Source organism: Dermacentor silvarum, chromosome 4 (genome assembly GCF_013339745.2).
Source record: "Dermacentor silvarum isolate Dsil-2018 chromosome 4, BIME_Dsil_1.4, whole genome shotgun sequence".
Lineage (NCBI taxonomy): Eukaryota > Metazoa > Arthropoda > Arachnida > Ixodida > Ixodidae > Dermacentor > Dermacentor silvarum.
This window is the reverse complement of record NC_051157.2, coordinates 228,607,125-228,623,132: the sequence shown is the minus strand read 5'-3', so window position 1 is coordinate 228,623,132 and position 16,008 is coordinate 228,607,125. Positions and strand designations below refer to the sequence as shown.

Below are 16,008 nucleotides of genomic sequence, written 5' to 3'. Positions count from 1 at the left end.
ACTGCTATGGGACCTCCTCTACAAATTAAACATACGAAAACAAACAACACAGTAGCAACTTGGGAACAAGAAGCAATTAAAGTTTTGGAACATCATAAGCGTAATTCAATGAAATAAATACATATGACCACCTTTCAAACAATTTTATAACCTAATATATAGTATAACTGTCAAGTGTAAAGAGTGTAGCGAAGAAGAGAGACGCTAGGGGGTTCAGCGCTACTGGATCAAAACGCGATTGGTTCGAACGCTTTTGATCGGCAACGGCTCTCATGCTGGGAAGCTGTTACTGCGCTGACCACTGACGTTGTGCTGCTCCAAGCTCTGCTGAATAAACACCTTTAGAATTGGTGGATTGTGCTGGGTAACCTCAGGCAATCATCCTGCAACTCTGATCCCGTACCCTACCATCTACCATGCTCCAAGACGCCTCCGAGTAAACGCCTCATTCCGCACCCACTACGTGTCTCGGGGTACCACGTCACCGCGAAACTCCTATCTACACAGGAGCGGACGACACTTACGTGGACGAATGGCTCACGGCGTACGACAGGGTAAGCGTCCATAACAAGTGGGACGAAGCAGCCAAACTGTGCCATGTTCTGTTCTACCTCGCTGGTGTGGCCAGCCTGTGGTATAATAACCACGAAGCAGAGTTCCAGACATGGTCCGAATTTAAGACTTCAATCGCCGATGAATTTGGTCGCCCTGCTGTTCGCAAGATGCATGCCGAGCAGCGTTTGCGAGAACGAGCTCAACAGCCAGGTGAGACGTTCACCAGTTACATTGACGATGTCCTGGACCTATGCCGGAAAATCAATTCGACCATGGCGGCGTCTGATCGACTCCAAAACATCCTGAAGGGCATTGACGACGATGCCTTTAACATGTTGCTGGCCAAAAATCCTCGCTCTGTGGCTGAAATTATCACGCTGTGCCAGAGCTATGAAGAACTCCGCAGGTAGCAATCACTTACCCGTCGATCTCTACCGCGTGACGAACACCTCGCTGGTTAGACTGCCATGTTCGACCAGACAGCTTTGCTCGCAGAAATGAAGGCGTTCGTCCGCAAGGAAGTTGCCCGGCAACTCTCGTTGATGGACTTTGCACAGCCGCAGCCGGTACACGTGCCAACGCCGAGTTTTGCGCCTCTGCTTCGCAGCGCCATAGCTCAAGAAATTAACGACGTTTTGCCTGAGCACCACCAGCACGTTCCGGCGGCTGCCGCTCACAGCTACGCTGAAGTCTATGGCTAGGCCCCAATAGATCCCGACGGCTGCAGCACTCAGCTACATGTAAGTCGTCACCTAGCCCCAACAACTCCCTCAATGGGGCCCTCTCACCTATGCCGAAGCCCTCGTTATGCCTCGACCACAGCCTGCCATGCAATCACTTCACCAGCCGCCCCGTCCAACCCGTCCTCCCACGTGGATGGGACCTGCTGCAGTGACTCGGTGGTGTACAGTGGACAATCAGCCGATATGTTTTGCGTGCGGCTATGCAGGCCACGTCGGACACCACTGTAGTCGCGTGCAGTCACCTAGTGCTATACCACATGCGCCAAGTCGTATGGTGGATTCATCGTGCCCATATTACGATGTTGAACCTCGTGCTGCGTCACCACCATTCCGCCGGTCTGCCACCATTCGCCGCTCACCTTCTCCACGTCGACGCTCCCCATCACCGATGCAGCCTCGTCCCGAAGCTCGGGAAGAGGGAAACTAGTCGTCGCAGTCCATGAGGCAAGGGCTGCGATGCCGTCGAAACGCGAAAGACCTCAACGTAGCCCAACCAATGTGATAGACGTGTTAGTTGATGGTGTGCGCATATATGCCCTAGTAGACACCAGAGCCGCTGTATCAGTTATGGACGCAAAGCTTTGTCGCTTCCTTCGAAACGACACGAAGCCCCTTGCTGGATTCTCCCTCCGCACAGCAGGCGCGCAGCGTATTGACCCGATAGCAGCGTGCACCCCTCGTGTTCTCATCGAGGACGTTGTATATGCCGTCTAATTTATTGTGACTTCATCGTGCTCCCACGAAGTTATCCTGGGGTGGGACTTTCTCGGCTGCCACAATGGCGTCATTCATTGTGCATGGGCCGAACTAGAACTGTCGCCGATGTCAGATATAAACGCTTGCCGATAATGCTTCTTTTGTGAACAAACTACTCGTCAGGCACGACACCAACGTGCCTCCCAACTCATCAGTGATTGTCGCTATGCATTGCAGCAGCCTCTCTGATGCCGTCGCACTACTTTCTCCGTCTGGCCGCTTTTATACTCGAAAAGGTCTGCTGCTACCTTTTGCGACTGTGAACGTTGTGGGAATCCTCGGGGCCCATAACCGCCGCAAGGGCAGCGAACGTCGTGTCAAGCGCATGCGTGCCAGGGAGAGTTGGGAGAGGGGAAACTTTCCTTCCGCGGGCGGCGCGCGGGAATCGCAAGCGCTATCAGCGCCACCGGGTGGGTCACATGAGATCCCGCTGATATCGCCCGGGTCTCTTTTGGTCTCCAGCAAGCGGCGACGGCGGAAGTCTCCGCCGCCGCTCCCGTATTCCCGCACGTGGTTAGTCAACCGCGTTCTTGCCTCGGCAGACGCCGCGGCCCCCCCCGTATTCCCCAGTTGGTAAGTCGGAAGCCCTTCTTTACCTAGTGTATTATTCTCTTCAAGGGAACCCTCAGCGATGTCAACTATAGCTAGCTGGCCTGCTCGAAGTGTTAGTTGCAGTCGTAATAAACGCTTTCCGAGTGTACACGTGGTTGTCGTCTATTGTTTCCTCGAGCTTGTATCGGACCGCGGTTGATGCGCAGGCATGCGCCAACCGCGGGGCTCGGTGTGTCGAGGCAGAGCGCCATTGGCATCCCCCCATATCCCGACATTTTGGCGTTCCCAACGTGGGGCAAGCTCTTGGAAAACGGTACGACGATCGGTTCGGTGCGATGAAGGCTTTGTCCGGACCAGCGTTAGGCCTCACCCAAAGGCGTGATTGCTAGCTAGATTGGGCTTGTGCTTTCTTGAAGGCGAGTTAACGCTGCGCCAGTGTCGCCGAACTCGTGTAGACACTGAGATTTACAGCGAGTTTTCTCCTAAGAGTACGCCCGAAGCGAGTGAGTGCAGCAGCCGACGCGGTGGTCTATTTTCCCTGTACATATGTAAATAGCCTCCTTTCTGTGTTTGGCTCTGGGAACCGGGCGCCGGAAACGCTGGCTAGGACGTCAGCGGGGCGCAGTCCCAGGAGTCAGCTCGAAAGCTGCGTGTTAAGCAGCGAGCGGGGCCCGCTTAGCTAGGCCTGCATCTCCTCGCGGCGGCTCATTGGAACCCTTTACGGGTCTTTTGTGGCATTGGTATCCGTCATGGACGCGATTAGGCCTAAGGCTCTGCGGAGCTGCCGGTCGCATGTTCGAAGACGACCATGCCGTGACATTTAGCGGGTGCAACCGGATTCGCTAGTTCTACTGTACTCGCCCGAGCGGAGAAACCTCGTTCGAAATAGAAAGCTTATTTTGTTCAGTTGATCTCAATATTTTGCGAGCGGAATAACCGAAATCTCGAGGGACCAGAGAGCGCTTTGTTCATACGAGCATTGCCCACTTTCGCGCTGCATCGGACCGGAAAAATTCGGTCGAAGCGAATAACTTCATTCAAACGAACTGGATTGTTCGTTTTTTTTTTTCGCGTTGACGCATAAAGCTACGCAATAGACGGGTGGTTCAGCATCGTGTCAGATGGCCGACGCTGCGGCGGCCTCTACTGCCTTAATTCTAAGTGTTTGTGGAGTGCATTTGAGCGACTTTGCAGAACGAGTGCAGCCGCCTCGACTTGCTATTGCTGCCATGGTCCACGTCTCTGCCTGCTGTTTCGGCCCCTCCCTGTTCGCGGCCCGATGCAGCAGCACATGGCAGCCACGAGGAGGGAGGCCTACCATCATACTCCCACGAGGGTGCGTCGGTGCGAGGTTCATCGTGCCGGCATGCGCGCCGCTTCGAGAAAGTCCTGGCCCGCTGTTCCCGGCTGGACATTGCGGCGTGCATCTTGAGGGCAAGCCATCTTCAGCCCCGTCATCGTCAACCACTGTGATGGCTGCCACATGTGGGCGGCCGCCACACAGGACAGTGCTGCCTATCAACGTGGATTTGGACATTTCCTGCCAGAGTTTACCATCGCATCTGCCCGGATACTTTGTCAATGCCGTCGTTCCAGCGATTTCTCCACCGTAGGGCAATATTTAAGGGTGGAGGGATGTGGGAACCCACGGGTTCCATAACCGCCGCACGGGCAGCGAACGTCGCGTCAAGCGCATGCGTGCCAGGGAGAGTTGACATTGAAGTCATTTCTCAAATTCATGCATCTTAGATATTTCTATATCCAGTGGTAGTGTGCTCCAGAAAGCAATGGATGAGAAATGGACACTTCCTTGCCATAATTATTATGTACTTTAGGTAAAATTAAGTTCTTATTTATTGCGAACCTGGTAACATTGTTACTTACTGGAGAACACTGGTATCAAGTTATCGCAAGGTTACGCTTAAGGAGCTTTATAACTGAGAGGATGCGATGAGCTTTAAGTATAGGTGTGCAAACACCAAATAGGAGATTTCGAATTGAATATCAAATCCTCGGTAGTCTTTCGCGCAAGGGAAAAAGTTGCGTTTGCTCTCTTGCGCTCCGACGCGCGTTCTCTCCCCGTGAAAGCGCGCGTCCCCCGCGCCTTCTCACTCGCACACACAGCGTCCGGAGCGCGGCGACGATTTCATCGCCATTGACGTCATACGGAACCTCACAGCGATGGCGACGCCGACGGCAGAAATCCGCTTTGGAGTGTCCATATAATTGCTATCGCAATAAAACGGAGTGGGGCGTGCCCACAACACACCACTTACTGATCGTCACCATGGTACGCAGTTCTAATTTGATTTTGGATGTTCACGTAGACACCACTACTTCCGATTTTGCCGCCTAGGATGCGCCAAACGTGGTTGTCTTCAGCAAGTTGGAGTGTTCTCAGCCAGTAGACGCATTGTGGTTCACATATAGCAATGATTGTTATTATAATTGGATTTTTCGCTCTTGATATCTCATAAGCGGACTCATGGTGCAGACTGGTTTTGTCCTGCACCGGCATGACTGACAGATAGTAGCCACATCCAAATTGCGCATATTGAAGCGCTACCAACAGCTCAATATGAAGCGAAGTCTGCCAATGCATCTGACCAGAAGTGGCCAGAAGTTAGTGCGCTGACAACCGTGCGTATGGTCTGACCTTAAGTTTCACATGGTTCTAGGCTAGTTGAGCATTCAAAACTAGTCGAAATTAATGAGACCCAATGGATACGACACCGATAAGCAGGGTGGCCAAAGTTTAATTCCTATGCGGGCGGCTGCGCGTCAGCAGGTGATAGCTTCTCCCTGAAATTCGAAAGCAGATTTTCGCTTACTTCAGCCTGTTTATTAAACTGCGTCAGTAAATATACACAGTGTAGTTGGGAAGAGGGTCACGAACTATTGAAAGAGGACGACAACGTCCGGCAGCCCGGAGAGTGCGAGACAGCGACCGACGCTCTTGGGCCAAGGCTGTTGTTACGTAGCCCCTGTTTGTTAATAAACACCCTTACAGTTTAGTGGAAAGGTGGGGGTAGTCTACTAGTTTCACAACCTGGAACTACGAAGCCGTACCCTACCTCCAGTGCCAGCAATGGCGGAAGACACCACCACCCAAAGTCCCTCTCAGACTCAACCCATCGTCTGCCCCGGCATGCCGCCTCAGCGTCATCCACCGATATTCAGTGAGACTGACGACCAAGACGTCGAGGACTGGTTGGCAACTTATCAGAGGGTGAGCGCAGTCAACAAATGGTACGATGCGACTAGGCTGACCAATGTCATATTTTTTTTTACCGGCGTCGCCAGTCTCTAGTTCCGCAATCACGAAGCGGAGATTCATAACTCACTTTTTCAAAAAGCTTCGGCCGCCCCGCGGTACGCAAGCTCCGTGCAGAACAACTTCGTGAACGCGCTCAACAACCCGGTGAGAAGTTCACCAGTTATATTGAAGACGTCGTCGACTCGTGTAAGCATATCAACCCGTCGATGCACGAGTCGGATAAGATCAAGCAAATCCTGAAAGGAAACGCTGATGACGCATTTCAAATGTTATTGGCCAAAGACCCATGATGTCATCCTCAGTTGGGATTTTTTCTCTCGCCATCATGCTGTTATTGACTGTGCTCGTGCCGAGGTGGCGTTCTCTGCGTTGTGCTCCGCATCGTCTGGCCCTATGTTGGAGCTGTTTGTCGACGATGATACGAACATCCCACCCAGTAGTGCAGCCCTTGTCCCCATGTCCTGTGCCGCCGTTCTCGACATGCCCAACGGCGCTACATCATTGTTTGTTAGGAATCCGTTGCCAGTTCCCTCAACCTTACTCCGTGGAGAGTGTGTAGGCACAATTCAGGCATTCGACGCATCCTCCATCTTCTGCCTTGACGACGCGGACAACTTTCAACTTAGTGCCTTGACACCTTCTGCTGGTACGCCTGATCGCCCACCTTTAATTAAGCATGTTTGGCTCCGCCATCGATGACGAACTTCCCGAGCCGCACCGCGAGAAACTTCTTGCACTTCTACACCAGTTTCGTGGCTCGTTTGATTGCCAGCAGAAGTCATTAGGCCGCACGCACACTGTTCTTCATCCGATTGACACCGGCTCACAAGCGGCTCTCCGACAGCACCCTTAGCATATCCCCTGCTGAGCGTTGTGTGATCTCCAAACAAGTTGACGACATGCTTCAGCACGGCATCATTCAGCCATCCTGCAGTCCCTGGTCGTCGCCTGTTGTTCTCGTCAAAAAAAAAAAAAGAACGGCTCGATACACTTCTGCGTCGATTACCGCCGATTAAACAAACTTACACGCAAAGATGTGTATCCTCTGCCACAAATCAATGATGCCCTGGACTGCTTGCATGGAGCCGAAATTTTTTCATCACTAGATTTAAGATCCGGCTATTGGCAGGTCCCTATGGCACCATCCGATCGCCCGAAAACTGCCTTCATAACTCCCGATGGGCTGTACGAATTCAATGTCATGCCCTTTGGTCTATGTAATGCCCCAGCCACATTCGAAAGGATGATGGACAGTGTTTTGCATGGGTTAAAGTGGAAGACATGCCTGTGCTACCTGGATGATGTTGTTTTCTCCCCTGATTTCGATACCCACCTCCATCGTCTTTGCAAAGTATTGAGCTGTTTGACGCGCGCGGGACTTCAGCTTAACATCAAGAAGTGCCGATTCGGAGCTCGCAAACTCACCATCCTGGGCCACTAAGTCTCGGCGTCCTTCCCGATCCGCAGAAACTTCGTGCTGTTGCTGAATTCCTGAAGCCTAACACCGTGAAAGCACTTCGCAGCTTCCTTGGCCTGTGCTCATACTTTCGCCGCTTTGTGAAGAACTTTGCTTCTATAATAGCACCACTAACGAAGCTGCTCACCGGCGATAGCTCTCTGTCTGGTTGGTCGACGGCATGTGATGAGGCTTTCGCAACATTACGTCATCTCTTGACTTCACTGCCCATGTTACGTCACTTCGACCCTACCACTCCAACCGAGGTACACACGGATGCTAGTCGGATCGAACTTGGAGCTGTACTTTTTATTATTATTATTCGAAATACCCCCAAAGGCCCTCATTATGAGGGTATTACATGGGGGGGGGGTCACAGGCGCGCAGGCACTGGTCATAGATTATACATCATATTAAAGAACAAGACAATATAACAAAAATAATAATAGAGTGATACATAGGTAAAATACAAAATAAGTCACAATTATTTCAGAGAAAACATTAGTACATATTAGGAGAACATAAGGCAACTGCAATGAAAAGCAAAACAGCAACAAACAACGAAAACACTGCAAAAGTCCCAAGATAATAAGATTAGTTGACAAGTTGTGAGCGAATTAAATCTTGAAACTTAGTCAAGTCAGGTTCCGTGGCAATGACTGATGGTAAGGCGTTCCACTCAGTTATTGTGCGCGGCAAGAATGAATATGCATAATGGAATGACTGGCAGTTAATGCGTTTGACTTTGTATGGATGGTCACGACGTGGAAAGATAACTTGTGGTGACTGAAAGAAATCATCATGAAGTGATGGATGGTGATAAAGCTTATGGAAAAGTGATAGGCAAGAAATTTTAAGGCGTAGTGCTAAGGTGTCCAACTCAGCTTTATTCTTTAACGAGGTGACGCTGGTGTAACGTGAATAATCTGAAAAAATTAAAAGCGCAGCACGGTTTTGCAAGGCTTCGATGTTACTGATGATATAAGTTTGTTCGGGATCCCAAATGGCAGACGCGTATTCTAGTTTAGGACGGATTAATGTTGTGTACGCTAGTTTTTTAACATGCATTGGGGCTTCTTTTAAGTTATGTTTAACAAGTCCGAGAGTACGGTCAGAGGAGACAAGGGTAAGATTAATATGATTATTCCATGATAAGTTTGACTGAAGATTGATACCAAGGTACTTGTAAGTTGTGGCGAGTTCCACAGCGTTGTTTTCAAGAGAGTAGGTGGTTGGAATTCGTGGCCTATTGGTAAAAGACAAGAGTTTAGTTTTGGAAATATTTAATGGCATTAACCAATTAGAACACCATGCACTTATTGCTTCCAGGTCAGTTTGTAGTAAGTGATTATCAGTGTTACTTGTTACACATCGATAAAGTACACAATCATCTGCAAATAGTCTGATTTTGGATAACACGCAACTGGGTAAATCATTAATATAGATTAGAAAGAGTAAAGGTCCAAGTACGCTGCCTTGTGGAACTCCAGACGTAACATCAGCATAAGATGAGTTAGAATTGTTAACTGATGTAAACTGAGTTCTAGATGAGAGAAAATCGGTGATCCATGCAATTATAGTAGGGTGAATGTTAAGCTGTGAAAGTTTAAGTAACAACCTATGGTGTGGAACACAATCAAATGCCTTGGAAAAATCTAAAAATATTGTGTCAACTGGAAACCCAGCGTCTATCAGTGCATGTATGTCGTTAATAAATCCGGCTAGTTGGGTTTCGCATGAGTAGCCCTTGCGAAAACCGTGCTGATACTTGAAAATAATGTTATGGTCTTCAAGGAAGTTGATGACTTGAGTGTGTATTATATGTTCAAGTAATTTACAAATAGTACTGGTTAAGGAGATGGGACGATAATTGAGCGGAAAAGCACGATCACCTGATTTGAAAATGGGTGTTATTTTAGCAATGCACCAGTCATTAGGAATACAGCCTGTTGATAGGGACTGGGAAAATAGAGCGGTTAACATAGGACAAATACTATATGATGTATTCTTTAAAAATTTATTATTGAAGCCTAGATGGTCGGCCCTAGATGACGTTTTAAGATTGCTTAGTAGAGCTAAAACACCAGACTCACTGATGACTACCTCGTGCATTGCGATTCCTACTAAGGCCTTTAAAGTTGTCAATGAGTTAACGTTTTCATGAGTGAAAATTGTTACAAATGTATCATTAAGAAGTTGAGCACAGTCTGAATCGAGGATAGGAACTCTATGAGAATCAGTAAGACTGATGTCAGTGCGAGTTACAGGATTTACAACACGCCAAAAGCGACGAGTATTATTTTTTAGCATGGATGGTAACTCATGAGAAAAAATGTTATGGCGAGTAGATTTTAGCAATGCCTCATAAGCCTTTTCGCACGCTTCGTGTTTGTCATGGGCACTCGCGAGACCAGTCAGTTTTGCCTGCCTGTACAGTCTCTTCTTTTTGTTATTAAGCCGCCGAAGCTTGTTGGTAAACCAAGGAGAACTATTTTTGCAGGAAATGGCTAACATAGGACTGAACGTGTCAATGAGAGAACTGAGGTTGGCTTTAAAGAGGGCCCAGTTCTGTTCAATGGAGCGTGAATGGAAATCATGCACAAATTTATCTGAAAATGCTAATTCATTGTTAATTGCATCGAAATTGGCTTTACCATAACATCTTATTTTCTTTTTGGTAATTGTTCTTTTGCTCACACAAAAGTTAATGCATCCAGTTATAACATCATGGTCTGCAATGCCTTCTTCATGAGTAATGTCGGAAAATATATCAAGATTGTAAGTTAAAACTAGGTCTAGTATATTGGCAGAAGTTTCAGTGGATCGTGTTGGCTGACTAAAAAGTTGGGTTAATGAAAAGTCAAGACAAGTGCTCAGAAAAGAATGTGCGGCCGCATCCGTGGCCGATGCGGAGAGTGACGACCAATTGATATTTGGAAAATTGAAATCGCCAAAAATGATAATTACCGACCTCGGAAAAAGCGCGAACACCTCGCTCAACACCCGATGATACTCATCGGAAAACGCGCCAGGCATGTCGGGTGGACGGTAAAAAACGCCAATGATCACACTAAATGCAGTACCCTTCAAGGAAATCCAAGTACATTCAAGAAAAGAATCGATAATGATGGGTGCGGCAATGAATTCTTCCTTTATCGCGATGAGCACACCGCCCCCTCTACGCTGTTGTCTATCACATCGAAAAAACTTGAAAGTGGATTCACTCATAAAGATGCTGTTATCGTGAATGGTGTCGTTAAGCCAGGTCTCAATAAGTAACACTAAAGACGCCTGGAATGAATCGATGAGCGATGAGAGTGCAATACCATTAGCGACAACACTGGTGTATAAAAAGGAAATTTTTTTATCAGTGTGACAATGCAATTTTACAGGTAAGCTGGTAGATGAACCTGAGCCTAAGTAAACGAAGAAGAAACATCATTTATCCCTGCGCCGGGAAGCAAGAACAGCCTGGCCTTCATTGGTGTTCCACTCGTAAACGTCATTGTTCAAATGCAGTTTGTTGAAAACAAGACGTACTCAATCCCCGTCTTTCTTCATAGTTCGCGAGAACTGGAGAAGCTTCCGTCGTTTTTCGCGAACTGTTTCCGAGTAATCTCGCGAGATGCTCAAATTGGTGTTTTTCAACTTAAATCCACGGCTCAGAACCAGTTCGACTTCCTTCTCATTGAAGAATTTGGCTATGATAGGCCGCTTCTCTGACGAAAAGCGGCCCACGCGATGTGCTCTCGAAATTGACGTCACGGTAAGCCCAAGTTTTTCGGTACAGAAATTATTTACGAGTCGTGACTCTTCCCAAGTTTCACACTTCGCCGAATCTGTTATGCCATAAAAGAGAACGTTAGACCGCCTAGAGCGATTTTCCAGGTCGTCAATTTTTTCTTGTACACCTACGAGACCGTTGTCACTGCACGCGATGGACTCAGCACTAGGGGCTGCAGCAAATTTCTGCTCTAGATCAAGGACACGCTTTGTCAGTTTTTCTAAATCATTCTTTATCTCTAAGTGAATTTGAAGCACCTTGTTAACTGATTCTTGAAGTGCTGAATTGCTAGCTTTAACACGCATTCGGCAGCAGTGGTTGTGGCGGCGTGACTGCTTCTAATTATCGCCTTGAACTCTGTACAGATCTACTGACACTGTCACCTCCGGCTGATCGTCGTCTGCTGTCAGCGTGTATCAGGTGGTACACGTGTCAAGCCTGGCTGCTTCCCTCTCGTGGCTGACTTGCTGAGCTGGCTTGGGCTGCATTTCTGCGCCTGCGGGGTCTGCATTTTCGCCACCTAGTGGGGAGGAGAGCCTTCATAAGGACCCACCTCTGGACGGCGCCAATCATTCGGCAGCAGTGGTTGTGGCGGCGTGTCTGCTTCTAATTATCGCCTTGAACTCTGTACAGGTTGGTGCTTTGCCAATCCTTTTTTTTTTTTTTTTTCTTGTGCTCTGTCGTAGCCACTGCCGCTGCTGCCATTGTGTGTTGCGATTGCATCTGGTCACTATGCCTACAAATGCTGAATTGGCAAAGGAGATAGACGCTCTCCATTCTGAGGTTGCGGCCATGCGAGACAGCCTTCAGGCGTTCAATGCACTTTACGAATCAGTCAAGACCAGAAATGAAGCTCTCGCAAAGGAAAACAAAGCATTGAGGGACGAAAACAAATCAGTGAAAGATGACTGCAGGCTATTCTCGCGGCAGCTTGCTGACGTTGAACAATATTCACGGGCGAACAACGTCGAAATAAAAGGTATCCCGAAGACAGAAGGTGAGAGCTGCCTTGCTGTCGTGCAGGCCATTGGCGAGAAAGTTGGCTGCGCAATTGCTCCCAGTGATATAGACATAGCGCACCGTGTACCGGGAAAGCAGGGCACACATATTATTGCGCGGTTCTGCTCACGGTCAAAAAAAACAGACTTCGCGGTAAAAGCAAGAAAGGCAAGACTAAACACAAGAGCTATTGGGCTTTCTGGGAATTCAGTTGCCCCCATCTACGTTAATGACCACCTGACGCCAGAGAATAAGCGACTTTTCGCACAGGCCCTTGAGCTGAAAAAAGCTAAGGGATGGAAATTTCTCTGGACAGATAATTGCATTATCAAGGCCAGAAAATCGGAAGATAGTAGAGTGCACCGCATCTCTGGCGTGGGTTATCTTGCCGTATTTAAATAACTTGTCATCGTACGCACCTGTTAACCACTTCAGTCGCTGTACAGAATGGATTCGTCCATATTTTCATTCGAACGCACTAAAGCACTTCTCAAGGACAATGCGTCTGCATTCTCTTTAATTCATTTTAACATCCGGAGCCTTCGCAAACACTACGATGATGTTCGTGCTTTCTTTTCAGTCATCGATCACACGTTTTCATTCATATGTTTATCAGAAACTTGGTTGACCTCACATGACGGCGCCTTGTACGGAATCCCTGGCTACATATCAGAATATTGTCATCGTGAGGATAGTCGTGGTGGCGGTTCAGCTATTCTTGTTGATTCTACTGTACCTTATCGACGGCGACTTGACGTGTCATTAAGCACACCACTTTGTGAATCCGTATGCATTGAAATTGACCATCATCATCTGCCAATTACTAACCGTAACACCGTCATTCTATCACTTTACCGATCACCCTCTTCATCATATGCAGAATTTTGCGCAGAATTTGAAGTAATGTTAAACAAGTTAATTGAAGAGAACAAGAATGTAGTTATCTGTGGTGACATAAACATTAACACTGCTGATCAACACAGCCAATCCTGCTCTGAATACGTACGCTGTTTTCTTGGTTGCGGCTTTTCGTCAGTAATACGTACTCCAACTAGATACGATTCCAATACATTGATCGATCACATCTTGGTCAGTCTGCCTACCGACAATATTACAGCAGGAGTGTTGGACTATGCTATTACGGATCATTACCCGATATTTTTGTGTTTCGGGTCTAAAGAGTTCCACCGTATTAGAAATACCATGCGCACTACTTTTGATTCAAAAAAAATTTTTGGACACCATTCGAAACACTAATTGGAGCGAACTATATCACGAAAATAACCCCGAAACTGCATTCGAATCTTTTTCAACTAAGATAAGAGAATGCATCAGTCAATCTTCCTCTGAAATCACGGTTAAGCAATGGTTTCGTACGCCTAGGAATCCTTGGATCACTAAGGCACTAATGAATTCTATAGTGAAGAAAGATAATCTTCGCAGGAAGGTCAAGGCAGAACCGTTTAATCATTCCCTAAAGTGTCGGCTAAAAATTTATTCCAATATTCTGGGAGCTGCTCTGAGGCACGCTAAATGGGAATACTATCAAAATAAGATTATAAATAATTGTGGCAACACCAGGCAGAAGTGGCAAGTAATTAAAGAATTTCTTAACAACAATGAGCCTAAAGCACACCCAGCTGCCATAACTCTTAACGAAAATAGATACACGGATTCTGGTTCCATCGCTGAAGTTTTCAGTTTACATTTCAGTGCCCCTGTAGATACTAATAAAACCACTCAATCGGAACTCACACTGCCAAGTCTTCCACGTACTCCTCAATCTTTCTTTTTGTACCCCACGGCACCAGATGAAGTTAACGATATTATCTTATCATCAAAGAATACTGGCCCAGGTCTCGATCAAATTTGCGCTTCCAAAATTAAACTTGTATCAAATGAGCTTTCACCAATCTTAGCCTATTTAATCAATAAGCTTTTTTCAGCTGCTGTGTTTCCTCATAGCCTGACAGCAGGTAAAATTATCCCGATTTTTAAGAAAGGTGATCGCGAATGCTCTAACAACTATCGCCCTATTTGCATTTTACCTTTCTTTAGTAAAGTAATTGAAAAACTAATCCACATCCGCTTAATGAAATACTTATCCAAATTTGACTTATTATCTGATGACCAATTTGGCTTCCGTCCAGGTTTTTCAACAGAGGTTGCACTAATTACTTTCACTGACAGAGTTAAATTGGCAATTGATGAAGGCCTACTTTTTGGAGCTGTGTTCATTGATTTTACTAAGGCCTTTGATACAATTAATCACAACATTCTCTTTCATAAACTTGACTGTTACGGCATATCTGTACCCCCCTTACAGCTGATTAAAAGCTATCTTACTAACCGAACGCAAGTTGTTCAAATAAATGATTCATTCTCATCTCCAAAAATCACTAACGTTGGCGTTCCCCAGGGATCGATCCTGGGACCCCTCCTGCTTTTGTTATTTATAAATGATTTACCACTTCGTTTGAAACACACTAATGCTCTTCTCTATGCTGATGACACTACAATTTTTACCACACATAAGGACCCACTCATACTACAACATTCACTAAACATCGACTTAGATAACGTTCTTTCATGGTGTGAATCGAACGCATTACGTATCAATCCATCGAAGACTAATTTTATGGTGTTTCATTCCCCACAGTTATTGCCGAACATCTCTTCATTAGCGGTGACACTTGATGGACACTTCATTCATACATCTGCTTCCACAAAATTTCTTGGTGTAATATTAGATAAACATTTGAAATTCAGTGAGCATGCTCAGTCCTTAACTCAAAAAGTGTCTTTCCGTATTCATGTGACTATCAAAACACGGCCTTACTTTTCAACCGAAATCCTTCTTTCCTTATATTACGCATTTATTCATAGCCATCTGTCGTACTGCCTATCATCATGGGGAAATACGTATTGGTCGCATATATGTCATCTTGAACGCTTACAAAAGCAAGCTTTAAGACTTATCACTTTCAACCCATTTTTATCACCATCAGCCCCCATTTTTCGCAGTCTGAATATTTTGCCTCTGCGTAAACTTGTTAGCCACAAAATTCTTATAATCATGTTTCGTGTTTTAAATCATGAATTATACATTTCTAGTTTTTCTGATGTCACTCTTGTATCTACTAACAACACAAGGTTTTCAACTAACCGTAATCTACTTTTACCCAAAATACGCACAAACTATGGTCGAATGGCGACAAGATTTTCATGTGTAACTCTGTGGAACAAGCTACCTTTTGACTTGAAATCATGCACAATGCACTCATTTTGTAAACGTCTTAAAATCGAATTGTTAAACGATTTGTGACTTTATTGTTTTCTTTAGATTTCTTTGTTTGAAGCAAATTGTCATTATTACTTATATTATATTGCCCTACTCTCTTTTTTTTTCTTTTTTTTTCTGCTCTCTTTTTTTTTCGCACACTTCTATATTTTGCTGCAATTTCGCCACTGTTTGCTGACCAATGAACTAATCCTCTGTTTAATTTTTGTTAGGAGGTCCCCCTGACAGTTTTTACTTTGGGACCTCTGATTGTTCAATCACAATGCAAAACGAATGTATATAACAAATGTATATATTTTGAATAAACTTCAAACTTCAAACTTCAAGCAAGATAGAGCCAGCCACAAGGTTTTTCCTCTTGAGCCAGCCACAAGGCTTTTCCTCTTGAGCCTTGGTCATGGGTCCCGGGTTAAGCTCGACATAGCCTCCCAGAACAAGTAGGCACATCAGATACAATACAGAAGCGCGAACACTTTCCAAAACATGAGGTGGCCACGACACCGCTAAAGGACAGACATCATCGTCACGATAGGAATAAGCATCATAGTAGCTAACCAGTACAAACATCAGCGGTGAGCGTAGGAT

At 46.3% G+C, this 16,008-nt stretch overlaps 1 protein-coding gene across 1 annotated transcript in view; it reads right to left on the bottom strand.

The window, feature by feature from the left end:
• The window catches only part of LOC119451030 (synembryn-A), a 251,017-nt gene that overhangs the window by 41,521 nt on the left and 193,488 nt on the right, over positions 1-16,008 (bottom strand). The window lies entirely within an intron of this gene.